Raw genomic sequence first — 20,285 nt, forward strand, 5'->3', positions numbered from 1 at the left:
TTTGCACTTATTTTAGGTAAATGAGACTCAAGACATTTTTCTCCCCAGGCATATATTTACTGTATATCCAGGTATAAAAATCTAAGGTTATTTTTAATATTTAAACTTTGCTTCAGAAGATATAAGAAAATATACCTATATTTAAAAACAAACCAATCACTACATCTATGCATTTTAACCGTTTTTATTGTGCATAATAGCTTATCATGATGTGGGTGCTTTGCTGAGGCTCTAGAAATTGTTAGTGCCAGTTCCAATTTGCTTAGTTCATTTACTTTGCACCTAAGTTGTAAATTAATCATTGCTGGTAACATCAATTTAGTTGTAATTAATCATAGAGGGAGGAGTAAAGCAGTCGGATTGGTGCCAGCCATATTAACTGCTTTATCTGATTGCTCTTGTGTAATTTTCCAGCACTTTGATGAATATACAGGCAAGAAATACTTTGGGAGCTTGCAAGAATATTCATATTATATTTGGAAATATACTTGAAAGCACTATAAATAGTTGATTGCTGCTTTACCTGAAGATTTTTTTTGTGGCTATTAGATAAATAACTTTTATACATCGTGTGCGCGCGTGCGCGCGCACACACACACACACACACACACACACACACTCTCTCTATACCCTTGCTTTGGGTAAATGATATGTTGATGCTTTCAGAGCTGGTGAAGCTAAAAATGGAGATTTATTTGAAGTCTTGGCTGGACGTTCAAGGTTAGAGAAGAGCGGATACCAACAAATCCAAGTATTGATGTTTCCTATGCAGTTTCCTCTTGTCAAATAAATATTTAGGGGGAAATACCATTCTCATTTGCAAATATGTAATACTTCCTATTCATTGACCAAATACATTGATTTTTACACTATTATAATAAGAGTATACACGTAACTTTATTGATAACTAATAGAATTTTAGGTGATTTACAACAGACAAATGACACACTGATATAAAAGGAATAATATACTAAAAATAACATATTTTACAATTTCCGTGAATTATGTCTTATAACTGCCCATCCATTGTATGAAGCCATTCATTGCTTTAAATTGAGGACAAATTCCACCTACAACATAGATGTCATTGCTTAGCATGGAGTTTCAAGCTGTATTTTTCAGGCCACAGCAAAACGATAGTTCTGAAAGCTGGCCTTTGCATGCATTCTTGTGAAAGCAGGGGGAAGTCTATGAAATTCTGCCTTCTGGCTCCTCATCGGTCTCCATGGCAGGGTGGCTGAAATGGTCTCATGCTGGGTGTTCTGGGCTCGTGCTCCCTGCAGGTGACTAGTCCTGCTGGGTCCCTTTGGGCATAGCACTGGCATATACTTCTGAAGTTCAAGGTTCCCGTCTTGACTCTAGTCATAAGATCCCTGTACTTTATAGCCTCCTTAGCACTACCTCAGTCTTTTCCAGGTCCACACGTTTTCTCTGTACTTTTCTGTCCTCTTATTGGAACATGTAGGAATATCTGGATCCCCAGCATGCAATAAACAGGCCGGAAGATATGGTGCTATCTTAAGTCCACTGCTGAGACAGATTCCTGTTGTTGTGGCACTATGATGAACGTGGGAATTCTCTAAGAGATGTAAATGTTCTCAGGCTACGCCCAAAGAAACGAACCAAGCGAGAACATCTGCCCTGGAATTTCCTTTGAGTATTGACCTCCCAGAGCCAGAGAGCAAACTCACCTCTAAAATTTCACACTTCTCTTTATTTCCTTTCTTCCCTTGGCTCTTCCCAGTCCCAGGCTCTTCCTAGATAATGTCCTCCTCCTTTGACTTCCTGTTTTATAGGAATTTCCCCTTGGTCACATTCTCCCGTTGTCTCTAGGCTATGGATGGTAGTAAAACTTTATGATCCGGGTTTCCCCAGTTTGGCATTTACTATGTAGACCAATATTTTAGTATTTAGAAAAGCTTTCTGTCTCTTACTCCTCTGCATCCAGTCAATAACTGGAGGAGTAGGAGTGGGAGGGAGTACCCTTGAATAGGAGCAAAATCCCTTCTAGGAATACTTCCCTAGGGAAAGGATATACTTCAAAATATGACAAAGGTATATAGTAAAAGACAAGCCTTTATCTACCCGTGTCTCTCAGGCAGTCAGCTACTCTTGACAGAAATACTCCCTTCTTGTGTCTTATATCTTCACTTCCCAGGGGTGCTCTATGCCTTTACATGTTCATATATGTACTTTTTATTTTTAAGACAGTTTGTAACATACTGTGCACACTCTTCTGTATCTTCCATTTTTTTACTTAATATTTATTTATCAATATGTATCACTATCCATAGAGCAGTCTCATCCTTTGTAATGGCTGCATAGTATTCAAATATAATGAAGTAAGATGATTTACTTAACCAGACCCCAACTGGTTTTTTCTAGTTTTTTTTTTTTTTTTTTCTTACAAACAATGCTGTAATGAATATCTTTCAATATATATTATTTTGAATATGTTCAGGTTAATCTGTAGAATAAATTTTTAGAAGTAAAATTTCTGGGTCAAATATATTTTTTATTTTTTTATTTTTTATTTTATTTATTTATTTTTTTTTAATGGTGGTAAAATGCAAATATTTTAAAATATGTTTATTTTATGTTTTACAATGAATACTTCAGCAAAGAAAATAATTGTAATTTCAAAATGCAATCCCTGAAGTTAATAAATATCCTTTATAATCAATTACACTAATCAATATCTAGAAATATACATAGACAAAGTTAGCTAGTGAATAAAATAAGTAGAATGACTACATAAACTATCAATTTCAGGGATGAGGGATCATGCATAATCAGTTAAGTCACTCTGCCACTTTTAAAAATAATATGATTCACATTTGCTTCAATCACATAAACATTCATTGCAAGAGTTAGACGGCTAATTGAAAATAGTGATCTTTGTTAGCTTAAAAGAAAATTCAGTTTAATACAAAGACATTCAAATTGAAAATTTCAGGACCCTTGATCAGATGCTTTCAATGCATGTTGCTCTACTTTGTTATAGGCAAGATTCAAGTAAGGCTAAGACAGAAGACTGTTTCCACTGAAGACATGATCTAAGAATCGCTTTCTATATAGGCAAATTATGTTCTGTAGAAACTAGCTAGCCAGCCACCAAGACGTTACCAATAAAGGATTCCTTGTACTAGCAACTATCATGTTTAAAAGGTCTTAGCCAGAATTACAAAAACAAAACATTTAGAGTAATATTTATGAATACAAGCATAATTGGTTCCTTGCCTTCTACAAATAACCATCTTTAAAATGATAAAAGCAGGTTTCAACTGTGGTTCTTCTCTGGGGTGAGAAGGTGCAGATACACATGGGCGATCTACTGATTTACCTTCTGAAAGTACTCTTTGGAAGCAGCTGGATTTGGCTTGATCGTAGGAGAATCTGGTGTCCAGTCCGCTGGGCAGACTTCTCCATGGGTTTCTACATACTGGAACGCCTTCACCAAGCGGAGGGTTTCTTCCACGCTTCGGCCCACTGGGAGATCATTGACGCTCAAGTGCTTGATGACTCCATTGGGGTCAATTATGAAGAGACGTCTTAGCGCAAGACCAGGACCTTCTAACAGCACACCGTAGTCTCGGGAAATCTGCTTAGTTAAATCTGACAAGAGTGCGATGTTCATGTGGCCCAAACCACCATTCTTTCTTGGCGTATTTATCTAGGCAAGATGGCTAAAGTGGGAATCCACTGAGACTGCAACAACTTCACAGTTCACGTCGTGAAATTCGTTAGCTTTGTCACTAAAAGCAACAATTTCTGTAGGACATACAAAGGTGAAATCCAAAGGATAGAAGAAAAGCACCAAATATTTCCCCTTAAAGTCATCAAGGCTTAGGTCTTTGAACTCTCCATTGACAACGGCTGTACCATTAAAATAGGGTGCATGCTGGGTGACAGCAGGTGCATGGTATGAGGAACTGGTGCTGAATAATTTTGCTTGACTGGAACCAGAACACAGTAAGTTTGTCAAGCTCGTTCTTCCACATGCAGCAGGCCTGAGGGCTGCAGTGGCAGAAATGCCCCAAGGAATGGCACTCACATGTCGGGCAACCGACGCTCGAAGCAACCTTCCTACAGCAGCCGCCATCTTCAGTGCACTCGGGCGCCGCGGGGTGGGCAGGGACGCAGGGCTATATTTTTTATTTTGATAGATATGGCCAAATTCTTTGCAACAGAATTGTTCCGACTTACAGTCTTATCAACATAAACAGGAATGTCTGTTTCCCTTTGCCTTTACTAAGAGATTGTAACTTTATTTTTGAGAGTGAGAGGTAAAAAATGGTGTCTCACAGCTTTCATTTGCATCTCTCTTGTTATGAGTGAAGTTGAATGTTGTATAAGTTTTTAAGAGCCTTTTGAATTTTCATTTGTTCTTATTCTCTTTTTATCTGTTGATTTAGTAATTTTTTTTTTTTTTTTTCCTTGAGACAGTGTCTTGCTCTTTTGCTCAGGTTGGAATGCAATAGCAAGATCTCGGCTCACTGCAACCTCCACCTCCTGGGTTCAAGCGATTCTCATGCCTCAGCCTCCAGAGTAACTGGGACTACAGGCACCCGCCACCACGCCCTGCTCATTTTTGTATTTTTGATAGAGTCAAGGTTGGGCAGGATGATCTCGAACTCCTGACCTCAAGTGATCTGCCCACCTCGGCCTCCCAAAGTGCTGGGATTACAGGCCTGAGCCACTGTGTCCAGATGATTTAGTAATTTTTTAGGAACTTTTTATGAATTAATAATATTGGCTCTTAATTTTGGGTATGCCATTTTACTTTTAAAACTTAGTTTGTCATTTGTCTTTTAGCTTGTTTATAATGTATTTTTATATGCAGAAAATTTTTGTTATGTAGTCTGATTAATCAGTTATCTATTCTTTCTTAGCTTTGTGGCATATTAGAAAAGACTGTACAACGTTGAGACTATGAAAATAATTCTCCCAAGCTATTCACATTTCTATAGTATCATTTTTTATGTTTAAATATTTAATTCATCTGGGATTTACTTTGGTGGAAGGGGCAAGATAGGGATTGAATTTTTTTCTAGATGGTTACCAAGTTGTATCACACCATTCATTGAATAATCCATCCAATCCATTTACCTTATTTGAAATATAAATTTTATTATAGTATATATGCTATGATATAACATAGTAACATGTATTATATGGTCTAATAATATATAATGTTTATTTTTGACTTTCTAGTCATTTTTTGATCAGTTTGTACATTCATTTACCAGTATGACATAACTTTAAATATTTGTGTAATTTGTTGAAGAACGTATAAAATTGTTTTTGTTTTTTTTTTTGTTTTTTTTGGTTTATGATATTGCGTTCTGAACTTAAGTGATTAAAACAAGTAACTAGAGGAAGTCATACTTCACCTGGAAATAAATTACAAATGACAATAATATTCTCAAAGAAGAAAATTATAACACAGAACCAACTTAGAAATTAGTCTCATACTTACATATCATTGCTACACAGTGAGCACATGGCTCATGTCAAAAGTTGTCAGAGAGATCTGACAAACATCGGTGTCTAATGTGGCATTTAAGAGAACAGCAACTTGGCAACTGAAATGCTGTTTTAACAGGTACAATCTTTCCTCTTGGAAGTATACTCCTGATGTTGATTTTCTTACCTGAGTAATGTGACTTACACTAGTGACTCTTAATTAGATCGAGTCAGAGACTAAGTAGCCAGAAGAATTTAGCACAGACATTAATCCTCTCTGGAGAATATTAGCCTGAGGCTGACAGATTTAGAAACAAGGTCAAATTCAGTGAAACATATTAGTAATACCAAGGTAAAATAGAGAGATTTCACTTTCTGGAGAAAACAGTATTACCACTGTATACCGTACTATAATCAGCTCTTTTTTGAAATCAATCAAAGTTTTTATATCACATTTAGGTACCAAATAGTATACACCTACAAATGTGCACAGTACAATTCTATATTTGGGGTGAAATGTGAAGTCCTCCCTTCCAGAGAGAGCACCCAGAAAGAGTACCGTGAGCACATTTTCTTGACCACTGTTTCAGAATTCATCTATGAGAGATTTTTTATTTTTTGTTTCATTCGTTTTGTTTCGCATCTTGATTATATTACTTAGTTTGTAGTGGATTTCTTCCCATGTCAACACATGGCTTTTTCATTTGTGTTAAATTTTGCATTAACAATTTTCTCTTTATAAAATTCATTATCAGTATTATAATTCTAAATTATAGAAATAAATTCTTATCACTAATTCAGCAAAACAAAGCTACAGTTAATGAAATAGAAAATAACTCTGAAAATTTTATTTTCATTCATCAAATGTGCAAAAATATGGAGAAATGGACATACTAATACATTTCTGCATTTCTTTTTGGGTAGTAATATAGTTATACCTTTTATAAAATAGAGAGCTCCCTGTTATTTGGCTGAGCCATCCCATTTTTGAGCATTGGTACTACATAGATCAAAGCCCCAGAATTCGAGGGCATATGTTGCAAGGCTTTGTATAGCAAAACTCTTCAGTGTAGAAAAAAACTGGAAATGATCTGAGGGTCCATCTATTATGTAATGATTGAATATATCACAGTCAACAACGATATAAAATACTAAACTGAGATTTGAAAAGATAGGTTTGTGCTATAACTATTGAACTAGGTAGATTTTTAGGATGGACTTTTGAGAATAGTAACAAAAAATGTAGTATGGTATGAAATTATTTTTCATTTCCTGTGAAAAAAAGAAACATACACACACACACACACACACACGCACAAATGATGTATTAGCCTAGTAAAATTGCCTATATCAATAGTGATATGACTATTATTAGTGATATGATTTGGTGATGTGATTACACTTTCCTTTGCAATAATTTGCATACCATGATAAACAATTATGTATTACTGTTGTTATTTTTAAAAGTGAACAAAGTCTGTAATGCCAGCACTTTGGGAGGCTGAGGCGGGTGGATCACAAGATCAGCAGTTCAAGACCAGCCTGGCCAAGATGGTGAAACCCTGTCTGTACTAAAAATACAAAAATTAGCTGGGCGTGGTGGTGGCTGCCTGTAATCCCAGCTACTCGGGAGGCTGAGGCAGAGAATTGCTTGAACCCAGGAGGCAGAGGTTGCAGTGAGCTGAGATCGCGCCACTGCACTCCAGCCTGGGCAACAGAGCGAGACTCCATCTCAAAAAAAAAAAAAAAAAAAAAAGTGAACAAAGAACACTTAGTATGGAAAAATATATGATTGGGATAACCAAGTTTTATAGAAAATACCTTTCTCTCTATTGTCATTTAAAGTTTAATAATTTTTGGCTGGGCGCTGAGATCCAGCCACTGCACTCCAGCCTGGGCGACAGAGCAAGACTCTGTCTCACAAAAACTAAAAATAAAAAAAAAAGTTTAATAATTTTTAAAAGGAGAAATTTTGAATGTTGGTAATCATATTCTGAGTATCAGAAGTAATAATGGGGTACTTACTATATAATGCTCAGTAATATATTGCTTTTTGTTTAGGGATCTGGAATCTTACATTGGTTTCTTTTTTTAAATTATTTTTTATTTCTATTTTGTTTATTTTTTATTATTATACTTTAAGTTCTAGGTTACATGTGCACAACGTGTAGGTTTGTTACATATGTATACATGTGCCATGTTGGTGTGCTGCAACCATTAGGAGATATACCTAATGTAAATGATGAGTTAATCGGTGCAGCACATTGGTTTATCACTTCTTTCCATAAAATCCCTGAAAGAGAGAGTACTTCAAAGAAGGCTAAGGAAAATAGCACCTGAGTTCACCTTACCACCCATAGCCTTCCTTTTGCCTGATCTGATGGAAGTCTAGAGAGCAGAGCCAAAGCAGCCTTAACACAGGCCATTATAACTTTTCTCTTTTTTCTTTTTAATTTCTTTTTGAGAGATAGGATCTCATTTTGTCACCCAGGCTGCAGTACAGTGGCGATCATAGCTCATTGTAACCTTGAATTCCTGGGCTTAATGGATTCTCCTGCCTTAGCCTCCTGAGGAGCTGGGATTACAGGCATACACCACCATGCTCAGCTAATTAATACTTTTTTTTGTAAGAGATGGGGTCTCACTATGTTGCCCAGGCTGACCTTGAATGCCTGGGCTGAAGCAGTGCTCCCATCTCGACCTTCCAAAGTGTTGGGATTACAGGCATGAGCCACCTATTATGACATTTCTAAGTCTATAGGAGAGCATCAAGACTTAGCACTGTAATGGTACAAAAATGTGTCTTTGCCAGAATAAAGGAAACAGGACTAGAGGAGGGCACCATATAGGTTTACTTATACTTCTAGTGTTTCATCCACTGGAAAGCATGGCTGAACAGTGTCTCGATATTTATTTTATCAGATTAGTACTCTTCACCTTTTGGAAGATGAGTTTCTTGCCCTTGATGCCCACCCATGCTCGAGCAAGAAAGAGGAAAAGAAAGATAGGACTTCTATTGCTTAGATGATTCAGGTTAAAAACTAAACATAAAAGGATATCATCTATTAAAACTTGAAAGCAATAATTGATAAGAGATGGAAATTAATCTTCAACTACTTTTTGAAACTTTGGGAGTTCATGAAAATAAGAGCCATATTTTTTTCCAGGCACTTTTTGGTTTCTCAAACCATCTGTGCTTCAAGGAGAATTTAGTTCATATGTCTTTAATTAATTTACACTTAACTCATCAAAATGTTGACTTGTTATTCCAGCTATTTGATGTCTCAGAAATCATACACACATTTTAATATATGTTCAAAAGTCTTTCCCTCTTTTGGATAAGGCAGTCATCATTAGCTAGCAGTAAACAGAACCTGGAAGAGCTTAAGTCTGATTCCAAATGAAAAACTAAGGAAATTCCAAGGGGTTTGAAACTTGGCAAACTACTTTTTACACACATGGTTACAAAATCATTGAAGTGATAAACACGAGAAATGACCAAAAGACATCAAAATCACCACAAGCATAAACAGAGTCTCTAGAAAGCAAAGACATTACTCAGGAGATTGAAATACATATCATATTAAGTCTATGTGCCTTAAAGGAAAGAACGCCAAGGTCAGCACAAACAGCCCCAGAACAGCCAACCTGTATGAAATATTGTGCAGAAACCAGTAGGCTAATGTTATATTCTGCAGAAGTTTTGATGACCTTATGACCTTCTTTCCTTTTAGGTAAAACATACTAAACACACATATCCCTTGAAAAGCTCCTACATGTTTATATACATAGGCTGGAGGTAACTTTTCTTTTCCCCTGGATTGGATATGTTTTTAGACCAGAATATTTGAATAAAATCTATCATGGATTAATGTTTGATTGTCTAGTTTTACACCTAGCTTAGAGCTTAAAGCATGAATTAAATCTGAACCAATTCTCATGATACATAAGCACAGACTTTTATAGCTGTTTGATCCAGGAACCAGGCATTTCCTTATTGAAGACAGGAAGGAGTTCAGAAACTGCAAACTACATAAGGTGTTCTGGGGTCAAATCCCATGCTAGGACCAAAGGAACCAATTCATGTCCAAGAATGGAGTGTAGAGCAAAGCAGAGGATTCAAGATTCAGATAAATGGATCAATAAAAACACTGAATAGAAATGAGTCAACAGGCACATGAAATAGAAGTGGATCAATGGGAACATGAAGCTGGAGGAATTGGAGCAAGCAAGAATTAGGAAAACGGTCTGTGGTCCTGTGGGGAGTGGAGAGGGCCAGAGACCTAACTAGAGGTAGAAGAAAGGCCACTTTGGGGTAATTCTCACGATTGCGAAACTCCTTGAATAGTTTGATTTGCTTTAAGTCCAGGGATAAACCCAGAAAGTAACAGAATTATCAGGGACAGAAGGAAACATAGTAGTCATCTCAAATCTCAACCATGTTCGTAAATTCTGATCCTTCTCATTTTTATGAATATGAATGTTTGTGTACCCACAAATTTTTTTTTTTCTTTTTCTTTCTTTTTTTTTCTGAGACGGAGTCTCGCTCTGTCGCCCAGGCTGGAGTGCAGTGGCCGGATCTCGGCTCACTGCAAGCTCCGCCTCCCGGGCTCACGCCATTCTCCTGCCTCAGCCTCCCGAGTAGCTGGGACTACAGGCGCCCGCCACCTCGCCCGGCTAGTTTTTTGTATTTTTTAGTAGAGACGAGGTTTCACCGTGTTAGCCAGAATGGTCTCGATCTCCCGATCTCGTGATCCGCCCGTCTCGGCCTCCCAAAGTGCTGGGATTACAGGCTTGAGCCACCGCGCCCGGCGATGGGTAACATTTTTACCTAGCTATACCCTAGCTAGTGTCTGAGCTAGGATGAGCAGCCAGAGGGTCTCTCCTTATTTCTGGTCCACCATTCTTTTTACTTTACCACATCCCAAGCTAGCTAATCATTTCCTTTTGCTTTTCTTTCTGTTCCTACCCCTCCTCCTTCTATTTTCTTTTCTCTTCCTTTTTTTTTTTTTTTTTTTTTTTGGCTTTCATTGCCTCATTCACTCCCACTCTAACTCAAGATTGAAGAGTAGAAGTGACAAAATATCATGCTCAAAGATCAACTGGAATTATTTTCAGAGGGGTCACAGCGAAGCATGTTTGTTTTGTGAAGTTCAAGCTTATTTTCAGCATATGGGTTCAAAACTGTAAACCAACCTTGAACCTTGGGAGCTGTGAGTTGACAAGATGGGACAGTATGTCAAAGAAAATAGGTTCAGAAGACTTGCAGAATGTCAGTTCTCTTTTAAAAAGAACATTTTGGTGAATTAAGTGTAAATGAGTCAGGAAACACACGGATTTTATTTCCCTTGCCATATGCGTGGGTTTAAAAATTAATGGAAAAATGTTCTTGGCACAACATGTTTTGAATTTTATTTGCCTTTTTTCTCTTATAATCTCTGGAAGATGGAAGCTGAGGAATGACTAAGACAACGGAATCAACGGCAATTGTGAGTTTTACATGTTTATATAACACATGACACTTAGACTGAGTGGTAAGAACATCCAGTCTGAGAGCTTCCATTCTGAAAGCATTATATTTTTAGTGTTTGACCTCATTACATTACTGAAAGAAATATCCTAACAGGTATTTATCTGAATTAATTGTGTGGAAATCAGGGGCTGGGCTGTGAGGAATCTTTTACTGTAGGGCGTGTGATGCTTGACTAAAAGTATGTAATTGGGCAATTAGAATAAAAGAGATAGTGAACTGCTTTAAATTTTTAAAGCTTTCAAAAAAATAAAACAAAACAACCCACCGGGTGATCTTCCATATATAACATTTTATCTGTCTCAGACATTTTACCTTGCAAAGTGTAACTAGGATCTTTGTAGCATATTGATTATTTCTATCAAGAAAAACAAACAAAAAAGTCAGGATTCTCTAAGTCTTTTTAATTTTTTTCTTTTTGGCCAACTCGATGGGGGGGACATTTGACAATTATTCCATTGGCATTTTGGAGTACTTAGTCAAATTATCCTGTTTGTTGTAGAAATACTTGTAATTAGCTAAATAAATCTCAAATGTTTTCTATAGGCGGTTTCTAAAACATCCTTCTTCAAACTTGTATTTGTTTCCTGATTTGCCCAGGAACTTCCAAAAGAATATACAAGTTTAAGTAAACTGTCTCTGGTTAGTTTGTGGTTTGGCTTTTAAAAACCCTAAAATGATTTAAATCAAACCATTTCAGACACTAGAATTGGAAGAAATCACAACAAAGCTATGCTTGTAATTTTATTAAAATGGTAGGTTGGTCAGGACAAAAATACTCAACTCTATTGAGTGCCAAGTTGGAGTGTACTTAGAATAGCCTGCCTATTGATGGGGCCAGGCCATGTCACACAGCAAGAGTGCTTTACATGGCATCAGCATAGCTGTCCTTCAATATGTGACTTTTTTTGCATGTTGTTCCATGTATTCTAAGTAGAAGGAAAACTGGGCTACATTTCAAAATTTAAATATGGTACATGAAAGGCTTTGTTCACATTTAATTAAATTACTGTTTATGTGCCATATGTTTAATCAGACACTGCTTCTATCCTAGATGGAGGTAATGGGTAGGAATGAGGCATAAAGGTTTTTTTCCCCTCTCCTTAAAGTAAAAGGTACAAATTGAGATGATTTTCTAAGAAATGCCATCACAATGACAAACTCATATGGCCACTGCTGTGACACAAGCCCTTAAATGATCACTTCATGGCTCATTAACTCTCAGAACTGTAAAGATAGGTAGGACCCTCAGCTCCAGAAGACAATACTTCAATTATTTTCAAGTGCAATTTTCCTCGGGTATACTGCCACACTGCCTTGCCAACACTGTTTTGTTTAGAATTTCAGATCAGGTTTATCTTTAAAGTTATTAATAAAAAAATAAAGAGACACTCACTCTTAATTTAAACATACAAACTTAAATCATGAAAATGTAGAGTTGATAATGTTTAATGCAACTTGAACTACAGACAAGTAGACACCTTTTAGGATCTCTCTGCTCAGGGGAAATAAAATTCACTTTGCGCATATGCCAAGTGTATGTGCGTTTGGAAGAGGAAGGAAGAACCATTTTTACCATATGAAGTGAGCATGTGTTTTTCTTCCTTTTGCTGCTCTGCTGTTTTTGCCATATTTTCTGAGTTCAAGTCTCTAATCAGTTGGTGGAAGTGTAGATTTAAAGACATTTATTTTGGAAAACATGTTCTGCTAAAAGTTTGTAGTAATGTAAGCCATTTAATTCGAAAATTGGCAGCTGAAACTAACACTATGCTCACATAAGCAACTACTCAAGTGTTTTAGTCTAAAGCATTTTGGAACACCAAAGGCCAGGACATTATTTTTGGGTCTGCACACTTCTGAAAGTGAAAGCATCACAGTCAGGGGCTTATCTCCAGTGCCACAAAATTGGAGCCTGAGGAAAACTCTTATGTGCCTCTCCTATTTGCAGTATATCCCACGTATACGAAAAGAGAGCTCCTCTCCTTTCACTTTGAAGGAAAATAAGAGGAAATATAAGAGTGCAATTCTTGGCCTCAGCAGTTGTCTTGGTGTGGTACTTGTGTGTGGGGAGGCGGGGTCAGGGGCTGATGTATTTTGTAGAGGGGACAGGCCAAGCAGTAGGGGAGGGAGGTAGAGAGGCCTCCTTTGAATGGGATACACACAGTGGGCTCAGATTAGGATGGGATCCCCCTTCAATTCTCCCCAAAGGGTGGGGCAAAGGAGTCACATGTAGTATCCTGGTTTGCTCAGTGAAAAGATGTCAGGATAGTGGTTAAAAAAAGCCTCTGAAACTATAGGGAATTAGCCATTTTTTAAAAAGCATCTACCATAAACTAGGTACTGTTCCAGGCCTGTTAGATAGATTTCTCATTTCACAAAATTCCTCAAGTAGATATTTTGTTGGGTGAATAATATAATGGATGAAAAAGCATGACGAGAATTTGGCCAACTTGTCAGTCATGCAACAAGGTGGTAGCACCTGGATTTGTGCAGCAGAGTCTGACCCCATTCACCATCTCTCTCTCTCTCTCATGATCCAGATAAAATGATGACACAAATTGTGGAGAAGCAAATCTGAGAGAGGAGAGAGGTAGGCCACGGGAAGGGAGAATAGATGAACAAAGTTATACTCTAGTTGAGTGGTGAATATTGCCATACTACTAATTAGATTATATTTCTCCTAAATCCTTGACATATGGTAGAGTAATGAATGCACACCATTTTAAAAACAATATTGTCATATTTCACAATGGCTGAAAATCTACCCTCCCCCAACAGGCACAGGCACATATTCATAGAGTCTTTTCTGCCAGCTAAGTGCGACAGTTGTCCAGATCAGACAATTTTGAGTCATGCTCAGTGTCACCCTTTCCTTGACTTGTCGTGGCTCATTTTGCCACGATCCTTTCCTGTTTCCCCCCATTTCAGTGTAGGGTTCCGCAACCATTCTGTGCACAAGCCAGGAACCTAGAATTTATCAGATTCTCCCTTTCCTTTTATGCTCAATCCTTTACCCACTTCTGTCCATTTTCTCTCCAGAATATCTCTTGAATCTGTCTGCTTTTTGCCATCTTTACCATACCACCATTATCTGGATTTCTATGATAACTGTACCTCTGACTTCTAATCCATTTTCCTCAAAGCGGGCATAAAATTCTGTTAGTAATGCAAATCTTATCTCATCAGTTTCTGCTTGAAATCCTTCAGAGACAGTTAGGATCAAGACAAAAATCCTTGTTCACCTGCCTGGGAGGCTCTGCATAGGCTGGCCTCATTTCTCTTTCCATTCTAATTTCATAGGACTTTCTCTTCCTCTCTTTGGTTCAGCCATCTTGACCTTGGAGTCACTCAGACAAGCCGTGCTCTTTTCTTGCCTCATGGCCTTTGGAAATGCTTTCCAGGCTGGTTTAAATGGTCTCTTCCAAATCCATCTCTTCTCCCATGTCACTTTGAGCTTACCCTTTAGCTAGCTCAGCTGCCTCTTCCCAATCAATGAGCTATCTTTCCATATATCCTCCTATAGAACCTGTTCTTCCCCTTTAACACATCTAACAATGTGATGAAATTCTTGCTTTATCCCTTAAGGTAAGTAAACTCTATGAGAGCAAAGGCCAAATCTGCCTTGTTTAGTACTCTATATACAGCACATAGCAAAAGTGCCTTTAATATATTAGGTAGCTAATACATTCTGTTGAATGACAAAATGAATGAATACCTCCTCTATCACCTCCAATTAAAGCAGAGCATGGGTCATCTTAGAACTCTGACAGTGGGTTCATTGAAGGCAGCCACTATATCCTTTTTCTTATTATCCTTAGTGGCTAGCATGATTTCTGGTAGATTCTCAACAGTAAGCTTACTGAATGCACAAACTACATATATGCTGGGGAGGCAGAATGTTGTTTCACCATGTGAGACCTAACTGTTTTATCTTCTAGGCAAATTAGGAAGCTCCATGACGTAGCTTTAGATTAAGCAGATTCCTCTTGTATGAGTCAGGGTTCTTAAGAGAAACAGAATCAATAGAAGATGTGTGTGTGTGTGTGTATCCTAAGGAATTGGCTCACGTGGTTATAGAGGCCAAGTCCCATGATATGCCATCTGCAAGCTGAAGATTCAGGGAAGCTTGTGGTGTACTTCAAAGGCCTGAAAGCTAAAGAGTCAATGATATAGATTTCACTCTGAATCTGAAGGCCTGAGAACCAAGAGTGTCAAAAGCAGAATAACGATATCTCAGTTCAAGCAGTCAGGCAGAGAGTAAATTCAACCTTCCTCTGCCTTTAGGTCCTTCACAGATTGAAGGATGTCCAGCCACACTGGGGAGTGCGACCTCGTTTACTCAGTTTAACAATTCAAATGCTAACCTCTTCTGGAAACATCCTCAGAGACACATCCAAAAGTAATGTTTAACCAGATATCTGGGCATCCTGTGGCTCAGTCAAGTTGGCACATAAAATTATTCATTGTATCTCTGTAGCCAAATATGCATCTCATAGTATTGAATCTGAATATTTGACTTTCACTGTATTTCAAAAACCTTTCAGGATTCTAGCAATTGAGATTCTTGTCTGCTCCAAATCTTATAGATCATTTGTGATCTTAGAGTTGTGGGAAAGCTCATGGAGACAGTTCAGTGACTCCAATAAATATTACCCATAAATTCTCCATGATATAGTTCACATTGTCCAACTTAAAATTACTCCAGAGATGCTTAGAGGCATATAAAACCCAAAGATGCATAGATAGAAAGATATGGCAGGCTTTGTAAAATGTAATGACATAACCCAAAGACTTTAAAAAAAACAGTTATGGTTAAATTTAATAAGCTTGATATGTTTCTTTTTACCTAGCTATGAACTATTTATATATTTATGTAATTATTTTTTGCCTTGAACTTTTAAAGTGAAAGCTGTGCTCAATTAGTTTAGTTATGTGTACATTCTAATTCTTCAATATCACATCCAAAGCCAGTGTGTATTTCAGATATAGCAAATACACTTAGCAATTAGCTTGATCAATGGAAGTACTCCAGTTAAAAATGTTCCATAATAAAAGACAAATTACACACAAAGATAAATGATTGGTATGAAGTGAGAGTTACATCTTAAAGTCATGTGCCTGTTCTGTAAATTACTTGCCAAGTTGTTGGTGTTTAGAAAGTTAAAGCATGGTACTAGATTCTGGTGGTTTGCTATGTCATCCCAAAGTTTTAGCATGTTCCTAAATAAGATACACTGAGTCACTTTGTTAAGTGTCCTTAAGTTTCTGTACCTCAGTTTGCTCTTTTATGTGGTACTGATTAAAAAACTCTTTGTACATATTTCATTGACCAGGTATGCACAGCATTCTGTCACATACTGTAGTCTAGCACAATGACTATTCAAGAGAAATAGTGCAATACAAAAAATATGAGTATCTCCTCATGTAGCATTATGCATACAATCGTATTACTATTATTTAAAGTGGGAGTAAGAAAAAAGAAAATAGACACTTCAACTTTATCAAATCTATTAGTTAATTACAGTGGAAAAAAAAGGAATCAGTGCAAGAAAGAAAGACATTATTTCAGTGGAGTCAATGTAATGAATTGAAGGTACTAGCTACATTTAAAATGCCATAGAGCCAGTCCTGAAATAAAAGTCAAAAGATTTGCTTAACAGAATTAAAACTATTGAATAACAGTGCTTCCATTTTTGTTCTTGAATGACAGAGTATTGTTTGAGATCTACATAAGTTGCCGTTGACACTCATCATTTGTACAGTTTAAAAATCTGAGGGCTCTAGCAGCAGATACCATGGTAAACAATAAAATTTTCTTTTTTTCATGATATATTTTTATATTCAAAACAATTTCTATGTTATCTGTTTTGTTTTATCAAGAATTATATTTCTTTATTCAGCCTTCAAATTTAATTATTATCTACTTACTGGATTATAAAGATTCTAAGGTTAAAAAGCTAGCAAACTTTATAGATTCTATATATTGTACTTCTTGTTTGTAAAACTCAGGACACTGGTTGACCTGACTTACTGCAATTTGGCATCAGTTCATCTTTGTGCCATTACTTGAGTTGTGGTTTTAACTGTTGTTGTTGTTTTTTTTTTTTTTTTTTTGGAGATTGTGGGAGTCTCACTCTGTCACCAGGGCTGGAATGGTGTAATCTTGGCTCACTGCAACCCCCACCTCCTGGGTTCAAGTGATTCTCCTGCCTCAGCCTCCTGAGTAGCTTGGATTAGAGGCACCTGCTACCACACCCGGCTAATTTTTGTATTTTTAGTAGAGACGGGGGTTTCACCATGTTGACCAGGCTGATCTTGAACTCCCGACCTCAGGTGATTCGTCTGCCTGGTCTCCCAAAGTGCTGGGATTACAGGCATGAGCCACCATGCCCGACCATTAATGGTTAACTTTCTATGTATATTTTGTATCCCCAGAAAAATCAAGCTCTAAAGTTTCCAGCATGTGAAAAACACAGAAAAATTTGAAGGAATTTATTTAGTGAGTTCTATTACTGCCATTATATCCTTTGAGATTTTTGATTCTGATCTTTTTTATCTGAAAAATAAGTATATAAAAAATCATTATCGTTGCTTTAGACAGGTCTTGCATATTTGCTGCTAATATAAACTCTCTGTGCACATTTTATGGGCTGGTGATTCCCAGTGCTCTACCATTTATTCTAGTACAATGACAATTCAAGAGACATGACCCAATATGAATAAATATTTGTGAGTTCTACGTGAGTTCAAAGATTGAGAAGTATTTTCTCCTGAGTCAAGTTCAAGGGCAACCACTTTGTTTGCATTCTTAAGATCAGGACCAGGTTTTGCAGCTGACTCTTCAGTCAGAGTATCATTAAACAAAAGATTCCTCGTGGTGGAACTTTGCAGTTCAAATATATGACTGGTTTCATGCGTTCGTGTTCCAGAGGTGAACCTTGTTCATGGCAGATGCAGACTGGCTTCCATGTGCCTGTTTCCCTCAGCCGCTGTTTTCTGATCTGTGGCTGTGCTTCTCTTCTGTCATCATTTTCCTGGCTCTGACAAAATGACAACCACTCTTTTGGATTCCTCCACATGCTCAACCACCGTGTCCAAATTCTGCTGCTTCAACACCGCTGCCTGATATGCCGTGTCCGGAACTGTGTGCAGGCTAATGTCATTTTGCATTTGGAGTCTTTGGGAAATTTCAAAGTCACTGATCTCTTCTGCAAACATGTCTCTAATTATTTCTTTGTGGCTTGCTCTAAAATTACATTTCACAGCCAGTGAATGATCATGATTCAGAAAAGTTTCCATTGTCTCTTCCCAGCCTGGCTTCGTTGAAGAAATCTGGCCTTTTTGAATGCCTGTGGCGATGAAATGTTTTTTAGATTTCCCATAGTCATCAGGTTCCTTTTCTCTTCTAAAGGTGAAAGAATTTATGCTGGCCCTAGGCTTGTTAACATAAAGTAGATACAGCATGATCTTTCAGAGGTCTTTGTGATTGTTCTGCATGAAATTCTTGCACCACTGGACACCAGTGGAAACTGGGAGAAGTGCAGATGGGCAAGGGGATAGGAGGGAATTATTAGCCCATGAAGAAATGTTCAGGAGACATGGGCTCTTTCCCTGTCTTCTCACAACAAGGTACTCTCTGTCCTTTATCTGTCTTTTCTCCCCCTCCTTTTCTTCCCTCCTTTCCTCAAAGTTTATTTTTCTTTTGATTTTTTTTTTTCTTTTCACAAATCTGGGTATGGACACCTTCCTCTGATGAAAGAGGGCTCCTCTCACGAGACTGAGATGCGGTCACCCAGGTTGAGGTCTCCACAAGAATTAGAAATGGCATCCTCACAAGAAGATATAATTTTCCTTGAATTAAGACAGGTGGATTGATCCTGAGTTTCAACGTTACAAACTTTTTTTAGACACACAATGTGGTTTTCATAAGACAAATAGGGGCTTTTTTAGTTAGCAAACTGTTTTATTAAAAAGAACTAAACCCCCAAACTGTGGTAATTCACCAAACATGGGTTAAAGACGTTGTATCCAAACTTTTTCTTTTTCCTGGGAAAAATATCTAGTTTTGTGTAATTAAAATCCAAGTCATATACCTTGTTTCCATTTTTAGATGAATGCCCACTTATGCTACATGTCCATGTGTGTAGAGTCACCACATTTTAAAAGATTACAAATAGAACTCAGGTCTAAAAGTAATTACAGCAATAAACATAGCAGGAATTCAAGACTCCCTCTTTACCAAAATACTTCTTATAGTCTCAAATTTGTGTTTCTGTATGTGTACCAGTTCCCGCTGGCAATCTGTTATATAGTTGTTTGCCTCTGGCTTTTGTACCTGAAGATCTCAAATCATATTCACAACCAAACCTTATTTGACTTCCTATTATATTCTGAAAAAATAATTATATATCAACTTCTATACATTTTTGTAAAATATTTCTATGCTATTAAAAAAATAAAAATATATTTACCTTCATGTGCTTAATGAAGTAATTATATCCAGAAAAAAATAGCTGTGGAGATATTCATATATTTCATAAGGCATGTTCATAACTCTTTTACAGAATAAATGGTCATATTTATGGAGTAAACATATTGTGATTGACAGATACACATATAGTCTAATATGTGTATAGCTCAGTAAATGCTATATATATAAGTGCTATAATACATGTATAGTTCAGTTGCTACAAATGTAGTTTATTACATTTTCTCCAGTACTTTTCCACATTTAAATATTAGGCAATCTGTCAAGAGAGATCAGTAATACTGTCTGGTATATAAAATTTGCCATCAGTATCTTATTTCAACCAGAAAAATTCATCCACTATTACTGACTCATCACAATTACTTAGAGGTGGTCTTTTATCAAAAGATTAAATGCATGTTTCCTTAAGTACTTAGCATAGCGCCTTGTACTTAGTACATTCTCTATTTGTGTCAGTTTTTACTATTTTTATTTAAGTCAGTTGGTCTCTATTGACAGTAAATGACAAATGAAATCAAACTCGCTTAAGGATTACAAGGCTTTTATTGGCTTATGAAAAGTTGTGGGCACTGGCTTCAGGCACAGCCAAATTCAGGTGGTCAGTAATGGCAATCTGTCTTTTTCCATGTCTCTACCCTTCTTTCCTCTGGGCTGACATGTTTCTGAGGCAGGCTTTCTCTGCTAAGATGTCTGCCAGTGCTTCCAGGTAAATATCCAATGATCTTCAAGAACAGTAGGTAGAGAGTTTATTTTTTCTTATAGTTCTGATAAGGGCTTCAAATGTGAGTCTCATTAGTACTA

The 20,285-nt window shown here is 37.1% G+C and overlaps 1 long non-coding RNA gene and 1 pseudogene across 2 annotated transcripts in view; one reads left to right on the plus strand and one right to left on the minus strand.

Moving 5' to 3' along the window:
* The window catches only part of LOC112625849, a 292,554-nt gene that overhangs the window by 56,116 nt on the left and 216,153 nt on the right, over nucleotides 1-20,285 (plus strand). The gene's annotated exons all lie outside the window — the stretch shown is intronic.
* On the minus strand, nucleotides 3,340-4,139 carry LOC112625848 (annotated as a pseudogene). Its single transcript, XR_003119788.1, has 2 exons — nucleotides 3,558-4,139; nucleotides 3,340-3,391 (listed from the first exon to the last, which is right to left on the minus strand). The product of XR_003119788.1 is annotated as a thioredoxin-dependent peroxide reductase, mitochondrial-like (transcript).

This window comes from Theropithecus gelada, chromosome 6 (genome assembly GCF_003255815.1).
Source record: "Theropithecus gelada isolate Dixy chromosome 6, Tgel_1.0, whole genome shotgun sequence".
Taxonomy (NCBI): Eukaryota; Metazoa; Chordata; class Mammalia; order Primates; family Cercopithecidae; genus Theropithecus; species Theropithecus gelada.